The 14744-nt window shown below is 47.3% G+C and overlaps 1 protein-coding gene across 1 annotated transcript in view; it reads right to left on the reverse strand.

Moving 5' to 3' along the window:
• Window positions 1-12469, reverse strand: part of ARHGEF15 (Rho guanine nucleotide exchange factor 15) — a 39366-nt gene extending 26897 nt beyond the window's left edge. Inside the window, exon 1 of the mRNA XM_080977721.1 lies at window positions 11705-12469. The gene's annotated coding sequence lies outside the window, so the exon portion shown is untranslated. The remainder of the gene's footprint in view (window positions 1-11704) is intronic.
• Between the last annotated feature and the right edge of the window lie 2275 nt (window positions 12470-14744).

Consider the following 14744-nt stretch of genomic DNA (forward strand, 5'->3'; position numbering starts at 1 on the left):
ATCCTGTCCAAAAACTCTCGCTCTCAGCCCCTCCTTACACTCCCCACACGCTCATCATATCGATGACAGGGAGGGAAGGCAGAGCACGCATGACCAGCTGAGGAGCAGCGCATATCCAACGCCAACCGGCCGCACGCCAACGTCCCCCGGGGAGGCCGGAGCCAGGCGCCTCCCAGCTATAGTTCCCTCCTCTCCCTTGACAGGCTGCAAAGCTGCCTGCCTTGCAGCTGATCTTCAGCATTTCAGTGGCAGGGCCCCCATTCCAGGCTCCCAGGAGAGACATAGCCATGTTTTGGGAGTGGAGAGAGGGAAAGCATTCAATAAAAAAAACTTCTCTTTCCTCAAGAACAACAAAAACCGTTTCTGGGGGTGCTCGCCCCCACCATACACTTAACAGCTTCTACACAATTCTCAAATTATGTCTACTCAGAACCCTATTTCTAATGGTGGAACTCATCCTGGCCCATGAGAAATAATAATAATGATCCCATATACTGAAAGCAAACTGTGAAGATCCTTAGGTAGCCAAAACTGCACCGTCTACAGACAACACAGCAGGCTTTTGGGGACAGTCTCTAAGACAAGGTACTGTAGTAGAACGTAGTCATAATCAATTATGGGGTGCAAACCCCAACACCTCTCGTTTTAAGAATTAAATACAGTGGTACCTCGGGTTAAGAACTTAATTCGTTCCGGAGGTCCGTTCTTAACCTGAAACTGTTCTTAACCTGAAGCACTACTTTAGCTAATGGGGCCTCCCACTGCTGCCGCGCCGCCGGAGCACGATTTCTGTTCTCATCCTGAAGCAAAGTTCTTAACCTGAGGTAATATTTCTGGATTAGCGGAGTCTGTAACCTGAAGCGTATGTAACCCGAGGTACCACTGTACCAGAGAGCCCTGCTTTCCGAAGGAGAAGAAAATAAAGCAAGATGGTCAGAGCTTGGGCAGAGATTCAGACTTTTAAACTGAGGGAACAAGTCCCTATTTGGACAGCAGCACTTTTGTTCTGAGAAGAGGGAAACTCATAGGCAGAGCATGCTAAAACTCCCAGATTCAATCCCTAGCATCTCCAGGTAGGTTTGGGCAGGAGCACTGCCTGAAAACAATCTTCTGCCAGTCAGTGTAGACAATACCAAATGAGCCACTAGCATGACTCATGTATAATACAGCTTCCTAATGAATTCTAGGCATGCTCAGAGATTCTCTGGACAGGAAGAGTCAGTTCAGGCATCCTCCTACAAGTAGAGTGCATGACAACATGTGTGTGTGTGTGTATGACACTCTTAAGTCCAGCGTCCGCAATTAGCAGAGACAACCCTCATCCGACAACATCCCACAGCCATTCTTCAACCGATGCAAGCAGGCCCTCCGCCCTCCTCAAATCTGGGCTATGCCCTAGAAACCTGGAGTGATCTAGCCAGCTCTGCAGTGACAAGAGCTTGTTTAGGTGACAGCTCCCTGGAGGTTCACACTCCAGAAGGCAGCAGCTCCTAAAAAGTGGGACAAGCTGAGAATGGGATAGATCCTCAAAATATCAAAATGGAAGCTCAACCCAGAGCTCTTCTGTTACATCTCCAATAAAAAGCTGCGGCTTGTTTTCTTTAAAATGTGGGGGCTCTCTTCCATTTTGCAGCAAGTTTCTCAGCCTGAGGGCCGCCTTACCTCTGGAAAACTTTCTGGGGGCCACACGTCAGGGATGGGCAGGGTCAGAGGCAAAGGCGGGCAGAGGAACGAAAGTTAATTTTGCCTTTGTATGGTCAGCTGCTTTCTAAATACATTCCCATACCCATCTCTAGCCTGTATCTAGTAAAGCAAGTGGGATTTTCATAGTTCAAGAGCACATCCCAGTCAGGCAAAAACACCAGAGGAGGATTTGAAGAAGGACCAGGTGAGGGTGTGGCTGGAAAGAGTCCTAAGGGCCAGATTAAAAGACAGATTTGGGAGGTTTGGCCCCAGGGCCTTAGATTCCCCAACTCTGCTTTACACAATGTTCCTCCTTCAAGAAACCTGTTGCAATATTCACCTAAGTCCAAACCACATGCTATGTGGTAGGAAACTTTGCCTATTGAATTCCTGCTCCTCGTGCAGCTTGGGACTGAGGAGACCCAGGTTCAAATTCAAAGTCAGTCAAGACAAGAGGTTCACTGGTGGACTTTGTGCTAGCCCCTCTCTTTCAGCCTTGCCTACCTCACTGGGTTGTTCTTAAGAATAAAGTAGCCGAGTAAGCAGAGCATCATATACCCTTCCCTGGGCAGCTTGAAATAAACCTCCACATAAATGAAACGAACACGCCTCCCCTTTCCACCCCCACTGGCACTCCAGATAACTTTACATGGCAAAAAATATCACAAATTGGTATTATCTGTAAAAATGTTAAATCGCTGGCAATTGCAAAACGCAGGAGCAAGACCTCCCTCCCAGAAGCAAAGCACAGGTGCAGGATTCTACATTTTGAACAGAGGCTCAAGCAACGGCCGTGGGGTGGGGCTTTTGCACAGAAATGCCAGAATAAAAGATACCGTTTTGCAGATAACAAGTTGCCGGTCCTCATTATTCAGGACCGTACAGGCACACTGCGCTGCAGCCCAGGCTTGTACGGCAACTCGGAGCCACCAGATAGAACCCCAGGGAAGAATCAGAAAGGGTAGTTAAGGCCGAGAGGTGAATCCGTACCTGGAACAATTCTGCTGGCCCCTCTCGGTCAAGGACTTATTGGAGAAACTGCAGACAGGCTCCCTGCAGATGCGACTTGGCTCTTCCAAGCCACAGCCCCTTCATGAATCCTACCCTTCCAACCCTTTTCCATGGAGAAGGGAAATGCGTCTTTCCGGACGCAGGAAACGAGGAGGTTTTAGTTAGCATCCTCTCACTGCAGAGGAAAGGAAATGCTAGGAAAAAAGGAACAACCAGGGGGACGGGGCAACAATTGTTCGGCCAGCACTGCCAGAGTATTGTTTTCTTATCATTTCTAAAGCGCCATCTATGCGCAAAAGCTGTGCTTTTTACATCAGGGTGTGGGAGAGCAGCGACTCATCCCCCCCCCATGCAATTTTCCCAACAAAAAGTCCTACATCCCCTGTTCTTTGCCCCTGCTAAACTAGACTTTTTCCTGTGTACAAATCTATCTGTCATATACAGTCATATCTCGGGTTAAAGACACATCAGGTTGCGTTTTTTCAGGTTATGGACCTGCCGAAACCCAGAAGTACCGGAACGGGTTACTTCCTGGTTTCAGCGGTCACGCATGCGCAGCAGCACTAAATTGCACTTTGCACATGCGCAGAAGCGCTGAATCATAACCCGCGCATGCGCAGATGCGGCACTGCGGGTTGCGAATGTGCCTTCTGCATGGATCACGTTCACAACCTGAGCATCCACTGTATAGCTCAATTGGCTAGAGTGTGATGCTGATAACACCATTGGTCGCGGGTTCAATCCCTGTACGGATGAGCTGCATATTCCTGCATTGAGGGGTTGGACTAGATGATCCTCGAGGTCCCTTCCAACTCTACAATTCTCTTATTCTATGACCCAAATTCCATGTACGGCCGCGGCCGCCTCACTTAAAAATATATACTGTTCTGAGTGATTATATACATACAGATGCACGCATCACAGCACATTACTTTCAATCTGGAACAACCAGTTCACCTGCTTCCGCTAATTTGGAATAAATGTAATGCGAAAAAAACAACTTTCTCCACAAGCAGTGGAGCGAGGTGGTAGAACAGACTGTGCCACCTTAGCCTGCAGGTGAAGAGGAGGGGTTGGTTGCTGAGGGAGGCGGGAGTCCACATTATAAAAAAACACACCAATCTGCTATTTTAAAAAACAAAAAGCCTAGGATAGCAGTGAGAAATGTTCCAGACTTGAGCTTTCCCAGCTACACTATTTTTCCACTTGCATGCAGATGTGCTGAGCGTGTGGTTTGTTGGGTTTTCTTAAATCCAGGGAAGCATTTTTAAAAAAGAAAAAGGGAATCCTCCCCGCTTGCAGCCTAAACTGGTATAATCCACTTTCTGCCCCCTCATTTTACTGCATGTGTTACCCCAACAAAACTTAATGTGTGTGCGTAACATTCAGCTGCTTTAAAATTATCTGTCAGCATCAAACCCGTCTGGAGCAAGTGGTTCTGGCCACTTCCCAGATGTGGTCCGCTCAGTAAAACACTTTAAAGCCCTTTAAAAGCCCACACAATGCTCTTAAAATGGGCATCCTGGATTTCCAGCGTTTCCCGACATGACCTAAAGCCGTTATGAAAGAGCTGCCATGCACTTAATCGCCTTTCTTCCAACAATAGCCAACAAGAAGCCACATGCAGGTTTAGAAGCAAGGCATGATGGGAAAATCCGTCACCTGCAAACACTGTGCATCTGCTAGTTGCGAGTCCGGGCTTTATTAAAGCCAGGAGCAGAGCATCCTAAACCCGTATTTATTAGTGCCACTCAGCCACAAGTAGTACTCAAGGCAAAGCAATACAGAAGAAAAGAGAGTCTCTCAGGATTTGCGGAACTCACTTCTCTCTCAATTGAAAAACAGGAGCCAGTATCTATGTGATCATAGGTGCTTATCTGATATATTGGGGGGGGGGGGCACACATTTTTGGCCCAGCAGGCCAGATCTGTTGAATAGTGGGTAGACATAGCAGACGACGCAGCAATTTCTCCAAAGCAGCTCTTTATTTGTAAGCTGGAACAGAACTGAACAGCAAACAGCTCAGCCGGCCTGCTTTTATAGGCAGCCGGCTATCAACATTGTAGCAACAACATCCCAGGGTTTCCCGCCTAAAGTAACTGACGTGGACCTGAGTGAAAACTATATACAGTGGTACCTCAGGTTACATACGCTTCAGGTTACAGACTCCACTAACCCAGAAATAGTGCTTCAGGTTAAGAACTTTGCTTCAGGATAGAACAGAAATCGTGCTCCAGCGGCGCGGCGGCAGCAGGAGGCCCCATTAGCTAAAGTGGTGCTTCAGGTTAAGAACAGTTTCAGGTTAAGTACGGACCTCCGGAATGAATTAAGTACTTAACCTGAGGTACCACTGTACATGATACTCCTGGTGGCCAGGGTGATAACTTCAATACATAACAAGATCTTTATCTCCCTCTACCCGGGAAGATAACTTTGACAAGTGGGTGGAGCAACCCACTTATCAATCATCTGGCGTCATGACAACATCAGGTGACCAGTAGGTGGCCGGTCCTGGCACCTGCAGAGGTGGGGTCTTCTTCAGCACAGAATTTCTTGCACGGAGAGTACTTGTGAAGCAGCACCCAGCAGGACTGAACTCTCCACTTACCAACCGATGAGCAGAAACTTCAGTCATGCTCTCTGCAGGGGTCTGCTTCACCAACCCAACAGAACTGAGCCACGTCCCCCTGCCCATCAGTGGCAATGAGTTCCATGGACAAGTTACTGACTGCAATATCAATACCACACCTTTCTGAACCCAAATAGGGCAAGGCAGCTAAGAACCAAAATGAAACTGTCATCAGATTAAAAACAAATAAGCAAGCAAGTTTTATTTCCATGATCAATGAGGGCTAGCGACCTGTTATTTGCAAAACAGCATCCGAGATTGGGGCAATTCTGCACAGCACCCCCACTACTAATCTTTATTTTCTAGGCCTCTAACGAATTCTCTGAAATTGTGACACTGAAAAGCACATTAAAACAATAAAGTTTTTATCTGGCATCTAAAGATACAGACAGGGGCCTGAAAAATCTACCTAGGCAGTGTGATTCACCAGCATACGTAATTGTGACAAAATCTGCCGTGATGCCAGCACACCAGCAGAACCTGCACACACACAGACTCTTGACCAAAGCTATTGCCATGTCAATCCAGGGCAATGCCAGTTTCAAGTGTACTCCTGAACTGTGAACTATTGGAATTTATTTTGTTAGTTTGGGCCCAGTTTTACGATCTGTTAGGGTCATCTTGAGTCCTGATTCTGTCTCCTGAGGCATTAGCTACCCCTCCCAGTTTGGTGTCATCTGCAAATCCCCTCAATTCCTTCAGCCAAGTCGTTTATAAATGGTCCGTGCGACACCCCACTTCTCACTTTTTCCCAGGATGATGAAGAACCATTAGTGAGCACTCTTTGGGTTCAGTCAGTCAACCAGCTACAAATCCACTTAACAGTTACCTCATCCACATTTGCCAGCTCCTCGTGGATCTCTTCACAACAGCGTTCGAAACTCCCATTGTTCTAGGTGCGTTTTGCGGCAAGGAATTTCATTAGCGTGAGCTGTTTCTGAGCTCTGGGTGCAGTACTGCGCCTAATATTTCAGATTAAAACTGCGGAGTGGAAGGAAAGGAGGACCTTTTTCTGCCTCTCCACTTCCAGTCACTCTCTGAAGACTGGAGAAGAGATTCTCTTAAGAATATTAGGGGGGCAGACAGGTAAAGCATGGCTTTGTTTTTTGCCGTCTTCAGGTGAGGACTAGACCATGTGAGAAATGAAAATAAGATTTTAGCTGCAGTTCATTTTCAGCTTTTTATTCTTGCTATTAAAAAAGTGTGCCTAGACATTCTGTTGTTGTACCCATTACCGAGGTTTAAGGTGCCATTTAGCTCCCCGCTTTCATATCTCAGTTTCTAACACTGCTTCACAACTGTACATATCCTTTACATACTTCTCCTTTCCTGTTTGGTCTATTCCTTTTTAATAGGTTATACCCCTCAATTTCTACATTCCAGTCATGAGTCTCATCCCACCAGGTTTCAGTACAGTGGTACCTCAGGTTACATATGCTTCAGGTTACAGACTCCGCTAACCCAGAAATAGTGCTTCAGGTTAAGAACTTTGCTTCAGGATGAGAACAGAAATCGTGCTCCGGCGGCGCGGCAGCAGTGGGAGGCCTCATTAGCTAAAATGGTGCTTCAGGTTAAGAACAGTTTCAGGTTAAGTACGGACCTCCAGAATGAATTAAGTACTTAACCTGAGGTACCACCGTAATGCCTATTAGGTCATATTTGCCATCCTCTATTAAGAGCTCAGATTCATCTTGCTTGTTTCCCATTCTCTGGGCATTAGTATAAAGCCAACTGAGACCATAAGCCATCCTATCCAGCTGCTTCCTTCTTTAGAAGGTTTCTGGAGCACCACCTTAGTTCCCTGTATATCAGTGAAGGTATTATCTCTAGTATCAGGTTTGACTCTGTCATCTGTGATATTGTCTCCCTCCCTCTCAGTATTTAGTTTAAAGTTGTCCTGATTGGGTTTCCCAGGCCTCCTGCAACCACTCCCAGCCCACACCTAGTAGCTGAATAAAGGGAGGGATTTGTCCACAGACCACAAAAATATCTCCTCCTTCTTCTTCTTTTTGAAAATCAAAGTTTACCTCAAAGTTGAAAATGAAAGGAGGAAATAAGGAAGAACAGAATCTGTCTCATTGACTCTTGGCTTACACCAGGGTGAGTCACAAAGCGGTGGTATTCATCAGCTGCAAAGCAGATACTTCTGATTTCCTAAGAGTATAAGGAGAATGCTGATGGAACAGGCAAATGGCCCAATAGTGGCCAAACTGCTGTCTGTGGAAATAAGCCCACAAGCAAGACGCAAGTGCAACAGCACTCTTCCTACCAGTGATTCCTAGAACCTGGTATTCGGAGGTATACAGTCTCCTCTAATGACAGAGGTAGAGCTTAGTCATTGTGACTAGCAATCATTGGTAGTCTGATCCTCCATGAATTCCTCTATCCTCTTTTAAAGCTATCCAAGTTGGTAGCCATCACTACCTCTTGCGGGAGCAAATTATGCTGTGTGAACAAGCACTGGGTGAAAGGCAGAGTGAGAATCGTGACTTATCCTTCAGAGTTACTCCAAATTTACACGCCCCAAAAAGGAATGATTGCAAAGAGGTCCTTACGATTCACTCCAGAGCGAAAAGAGGTAGTAGAGGTGAAATCCCAGGATTTCAACTGAGTGAAGAAGGGGTAAGTAACTAGTTCAGGAGACCTCATATTAGTTGTTTCCTGGTGAACGAGCCCAGTGAAAGTCAATTGCACTGATGGTCACTAAGTGTTACTCCAGGCTTAAAATAAAAGGAGCCAGACTGTTGGGCTATGTACACACTGGTAGATGGCCGTCTTTCATGGATGCTTTAGCAGAGATTCCTGCATTGCAGGGGGCTGGACTAGATGACCCTTGGGGTCCCTTCCAACTCTATGATTCTACAAAAACACAGTGAGGTCATTCCTTCCCCCTGCGATTCATATTGCATTTGAACGCTGCTGTGCACACCAGACCGGGAGGGGAGCAGGCATGTCTTCATCCAGTGCGCACAAGCAGTTTGGTTCCCCTCCCCCCAGCCCTGCAAACCACCATGCCATGAACTCTGAATTCGTGAAGCCATCACCTGGGCATGTGCTGTTCTCTCTTCATGTGCAATGGCTGCCTCAAACGTACAGACCTCAGCTTAACCGCAAAGCGAACACGGCCTACGTTTTCAGATCGGATGGAAGCTGGTTAGGGGGAAAACGCATCGAACTGCTGTGGCTAACATCATGTGTACAGTGGTACCTCGGGTTAAGAACTTAATTCGTTCTGGAGGTCCGTTCTTAACCTGAAACTGTTCTTAACCTGAGGTACCACTTTAGCTAATGGGGCCTCCCACTGCCGCCATGCCGCCAACGCACGATTTCTGTTCTCATCCTGAAGCAAAGTTCTTAACCTGAGGTACTATTTCTGGGTTAGCGGAGTCTGTAACCCAAAGCGTCTGTAACCCGAGGTACCACTGTACATGTTTTCCAACACCAGTGGTGGGAACAACACACTGAAGCCAGAATAAACATGCACACAGAATAATGTGCACACAGTCTTCCTGGCTCCAGCAGAATTACACCTTGTTCACACCAGGATAAGGAGTTGGTGGGACAGAGGTTTAACAGAGGAGGATCCCCCCCTAGTTTACAGCAGGGTGAAAAAAATCAGCCCCCATAGAGAGCTCTTCTTTATTTACAGCAGGAACACATGATGAGAGTCCATTTAGCTACATTATTCCAATGGAGCACAACTTGATCAAACCTAGAGAAAGCTGAAGTTATACTACTCAGTATCCCTTATGCTGGGTAGAAATTGGGCTCCTGAATCAAACCCAATTTTTCTGCTACCAGAAAGGCAATGGAAGTGTCTATGCCACAGTACGATCGCTTCTCCAATTAAATTATTTTGCTTTGTAACCAAAGACTCCTTAGGGACGCGGATGGCGCTGTGGTCTAAACCACAGAGCCTAGGGCTTGCCGATCGGAAGGTCGACGGTTCAAATAGCTGCAACGGGGTGAGCTCCCGTTGCTCAGTCCCTGCTCCTGCCAACCTAGCAGTTCAAAAGCATGCCAGTGCAACAAGATAAACAGGTAAATGGCGTTTCCGTGCGCTGCTCTGGTTTCTCCAGAAGCGGCTTAGTCATGCTGGCCCCATAACCCGGAAAACTGTCTGCGGACAAACGCCAGCTTCCTCAGCCTATAAAGCGAGATGAGCACTGCAACCCCCGAGTCGTCTGCAACTGGACTTAACTGTCAGGGGTCCTTTACCTTTACCTTTAACCAAAGACTCCTAATGTGCTGAACTACAGTACTTTTTGGGTTGTGTTGTTGTTGTTTGTTTAATTTTATTATAGAGGTTTTCTTCTTTTTTTCATTTTTCTGATTTTCTTTTTATCCATGTGTGCTTGTCTTTCATGAAATTTCAATAATCACTTTAGTAATCTTTTAAAGTCTTTGTACTTTTTTGGACAAGTTTGTGTGTGTGTGTGTGTGTGTGTGTGTGTGTGTGTGTTTAAAAAGGCAAGATATTTGGCAACTCTGCGTGTATTCAAAGCACTCTTTTTTGATGACATCACATAATTCTGCCTTTTTAACTCTCTGAACTGTACTTTCTCCCTGTCTGCAACCAAAGTCTGTCCTGTCATTGTGTTCGTTTAATGGGCTCTTCTCTCATTTGAAAAATCAAACTGCTCAGATGAATCATTCAAAATTGAGACCACATGAAGCAGGAACCTTTGTAAATAAACCATTGAAATTGGCAAGTGTGGGGGAAGAAGGGAGAGAAATGCTCATTCTTTAACCCTGGACATATTTTATTCCCCATACCCTGTTGCCTCCTTTAATTTTGGGGGGAGGAGAAGACCCTTTCACTGCTATGTTCTTTTTTAGTTGGGCAAATTTATTCCAGCCCTGCAGTTTTTCCTCTGCTCCAGATTTCTGGAGAGGGTGGGGGCGTTCCTATTACTGTAAGACTTTTCACGCTCCCAGTTCCAAACTAGCCTCCCTTGGGAGCGGCTTAAGAAAACACATGTAATCCAGCCAGCGATAAGGCAGAGATGTTAACTCTCCTCTTCTCGCCCCCCCACCCCCAATTTCACTTGAATTTTAAGCCTGCAAGGGGAGGAATCATAGAATCATAGAATTGGAAGAGACCACAAGGGCCATGGAGTCCAACCCCCTGCCAAGCAGGAAACACCATCAGGAGACAAAGGATTCCCAAGAAAGTGAATGTGGAATTGGTCCCTATGGGGCAGAATCTTTTCCAGCTCACGGACTCTTGGGAAACATTGGGGGGGGGGCACATGTGAGTGGTGGGTGGAGCCAGAGACAGAAGTGGGAGGGGCAATGGATCTCTGAACAGCCATGCAAAGGAGAGACGCTTCCACAGACACACACAAACACACGTGTGTGCAAAGGCGGCCCTCCACCCAGGCGAGCAAAAGGCATAATCGCAGCTGAAGGACAGATGCCAGCCAGGCAAAAGCACCTGAGGAGTGTGTGCAGCAAGAATGGTGAGGGGTGAATCCTGGAGAGGGGGTGTGGCCTATTATTGAGAGAGACCAGAGGTGTGAAGGACCACAGATTCCCTACCACCTTTAAAAAGAACATTATAAGTGTTGCTCTAAGCCAGGGTTCGGCAAGGTTTACTGGCCATGGGCCGAATCACTCCCACGGAGATTGTCTGTGGGCTGGACTGGCGCAGTGCGACACCAGAAATCGCGTCTGCACATGTCCGCGGCGCCGGAAATCACTTCTGCGCATGCCCAGACGCCAAAAATCATGCCTGCACAGAAGTGATTTTCGGCGTCTGGACATGCGCAGGTGCAATTTTTGGTATATGCACATGCGCAGACGCAATTTCTGGTGCCGCTCAGCAAGTCCCCACACCGCGCTGCGCCAGTTCAGGGGCGGCTCATGGGCCAGTAAAACAGTCTTTGTGGGCCGCATCTGGCCCACAGGCCGCACGTTGCCGACCCCTGCTCTAAGCCTATGTACTTGGAAGACTGGATCCCACCCAGCCTAGTCCTTCCTGGAGAAGATGGAGAGGTAATTCCTTCTACCGTTTCCAATCTACTCCTGGGACCAGATCCGTTTCTCCAAAGGAGATTCTCCCAAGCCTGCGGAACGAAGAAGCCCAGCTACACCCACCCCGGCACGTGGTTGCCAGGGAGTGGGTGGGGAGATGAAAGGCGCAGAAAATCCTGAACAGGATCCTCCCCCTCAAACTGCTGGCTTTGATGTTCCAATGAGCGACGGAACCCCCCTGCATCTTAGGAAAAGATTTCCAAAAGGTTAGGTTGCCTCTCCCCACTGGGACCATTTTCTCTCCTAAATAAGAACACCTTTGTTAGGCCCTGTTTAAAATGAAATAAAAACCCTTTGTTAAGCCCACCCTCCCAGAAACTCCCTTGCACGAGAAAGATCCATTACCCTTCAGTTCCAGGCTGCCTCCGGAGTATTTCCACGCCAGATTGGGTCGACCATCCACAATGCAAAAAAAATAAATCCCTGCAAGGCGGGGGAACTTCACATCACGGACTCACTTGAGTTTTCAGAGAAAAGCCAGAAATCCAGAGGCGGACTCGCACACACACACACGCGCGCACACACACAAAAAGAAAAAAAGCAAGCCAGCTTCCAGAGTGGGAAAAACCGTCCTCTTTCCTTCTCTCTGTTGTTACAGGATGGTTACAACAGCTGCATTCTGCAAGCCTGCCGCAACTCAGTCCTCGCCAGCCGTCTCTGCCTGTGGTCCTCCAGAGAGAGCTTGCCCGTAAAAAGAATCAAACCGCTCCTTGTTTCTGAGTTGGCTGCTGGAAAAAAAGAAAGGGAGGGGAGGAAAAAGAAGAGCTGGTCCTCCTCTCCTCTTGTCTGATGAGAGGGTGCCGGGTGGCACAAAAGCAGGAAGGGAAGGGTTGGGATTGGCAGATGCCTTTGCACACAGGAGGAAATCGAGAGAGAGAGCATAGCACGCCTTTTTTCTCATTCATTGGGAAGGGAAGGGAGTGGCGGTCGGAAAGGTGGGAGACAAGCACAGAGGACTTATTCATGGAGCGGGCTTGCTGGAAAGAAGCAAGAGGACCTAGGGGATTTGCTTCTGCAAGAAGCAGCAGCGAGGACCACCAGTTTGGATGGCTGTGAAAGAGGGTGAGGGGAAAACATGGATCAGGCTATCCATGGCTCCTGGCCACGATGGCTGTGAATTAGAGGCATCTGACTGGCTGCCACAAGAACATGATGGTGGGCTACATGGGCCATTGGGCTGATCTTGCAGGGCTCTTAATTCCCTCAAGCGTTCCTCAAAGGTTCTGGAAGCCAAGACTTATGAGGAATGGTTGAGGGAGCTGGGTATGTTTAGCCTGCTAAAGAGGAGATTGAGAAGAAGAAGAAGAAGAAGAAGAAGAAGAAGAAGAAGAAGAAGAAGAAGAAGAGTTTGGATTTGATATCCCGCTTTATCACTACCCGGAGGAGTCTCGAAATGGCTAATATTCTCCTTTCCCTTCCTCCCCCACAACAAACACTCTGTGAAGTGAGTGGGGCTGAGAGACTTCAAAGAAGTGTGACCAGCCCAAGGTCACCCAGCAGCTGCATGTGGAGGAGCGGAGACGCGAACCCGGTTCCCCAGATTACGAATCTACCACTCTTAACCACTACACCACACTGGCTGAGAGAAGATACTACAGCCACCTTCAAATATCTCAAGGGTTGTCACGTGGAAGATGGAGCAAACTTGTTTTCTCCTGCTCTGGAGACCCGAACCAATGGATCTAAGTTACAAGAAAAGAGATTCCAACTTAAGATCAGGAAAAACTTTCTGACCACGAGAGTTGTTTGACAGTGGAACAGACTCTCACAGGAAGGTGTGGACTCTCGTTCCTTGGAGGTTTTTAAGCAGAGGTTGGATGGTCATCCGTCATGGATGCTTCAGCTGAGATTCCTGCATTGCAGGGGGTTGGACTAGAAAACCCTCAGGGTCCCTTCCAAATGTACACTTCTATGATTCTTGTGTTTATGTTCATATGGCCACCAACAGGCCATGAAAGATGGGCCAGAACGATGCAAAACGTTAATATGGGTGGAGATTTGGCTAAGCTATGCCAACTCATTGCAGCATACACCAATGGTTTATTTAAGAGAGCGCCACCCTTTTCAGGTTAAGGCTTGCTTTCTTCTCCCAGGGTTAAAATGCAGTGTGCCAAATAATGACTGCAAAAAGAACCCATTGTTATTACAAGCAGAAACCTGCAAACATACACAGAGGTTAACAATTCTGGGAACTCAATTCTTTTTGACTGTGGCATATCTATTTATTACATTTTTGCAACCCCGCTCTTCTGCCACAGAACTCAGCGCAGACTACAAGATTTCCCTGCCCCCAGGTTAAGCCACACAACACCCCTGCGTGGCAGGTTAGGTTGGCCACTGGAGAAAATTGGCTGTGGAAGATCAATCATGCAAGATATATGTCTAGTGTAAACTGTTTAAGATGCTCCACCTTAGGGTGTAGGGACCATTGGTCTAAAAATAATTCAGGATGTTTTGTATATACACCGTTTAATATGTTTACATGCGCACTAGTTGGTTAATATGTACTGTGAACTGAGATGTAAGTCAAACCATTGGTTCATCCAATCAAATATTGCAGTGGCTCCATGGTTTCAGCCAAGAGTCTTTTAGCAGCCATTTTAATTACCCACAATGCCCCTGACATAGCACCAACCCTCGGCACTGTGGGAAATTAAAATGGAAGCCAATTGCTGCTACCTGCCACTACCTGATAAGCCCATGGTGGGAAGGGGAGACACAGCTTTGCCACCCCTCAGAAAAAAACCCAAAAAACCCTGTAACCAGCCTTGACCTTATCTCCGAACACACTTGTTTATTAGAACAGTCATTCCTGGGCTTTGTTAAACCGTAGCTGTGGTACTCCAGATCTTGTTGGCCTACAACTCCCATCATCCCCTGTTCTCTGGGCATACTGCCTGGGGCTGATGGGGGTCCCCAGGCACTTTGGCTGCAATCCAGAGAGCCTTGCAGATCTCAGTGCGACTGTGTCTCTCTGGAGCTTCGGCCTTTTCCCTCCCCAAAAAAGTTCGACAACGACGAAGGTGGGATTCGAACCCACGCGTGCAGAGCACAATGGATTAGCAGTCCATCGCCTTAACCACTCGGCCACCTCGTCCTTCCTGGCCTCTCTGTGCACAACATACACCTCATTTGCTGACAGCAGGATCTGCACTCTTTAAAAAAAAAAAAAGCTTCCATTTCTTAAATCAGAAATACAATTTTTCAAGGGACAGGATTTAAAAATACCTTTTTAAAAAATCTGCTCTGTGTGCAGAAACAGGCTCCTGCATGCATAGTTACTGTTTCTTTGCACAAGAGGGTTGCGAAAGAACCTTATTACATAAGAGGGGGTGGGAATCAAATGTAGCCAGACATCCCACTCTGAAAGCTTTCTTGCACAACT

This window comes from Podarcis pityusensis (assembly GCF_964106645.2).
Source record: "Podarcis pityusensis genome assembly, chromosome: 13".
Taxonomy (NCBI): Eukaryota; Metazoa; Chordata; class Lepidosauria; order Squamata; family Lacertidae; genus Podarcis; species Podarcis pityusensis.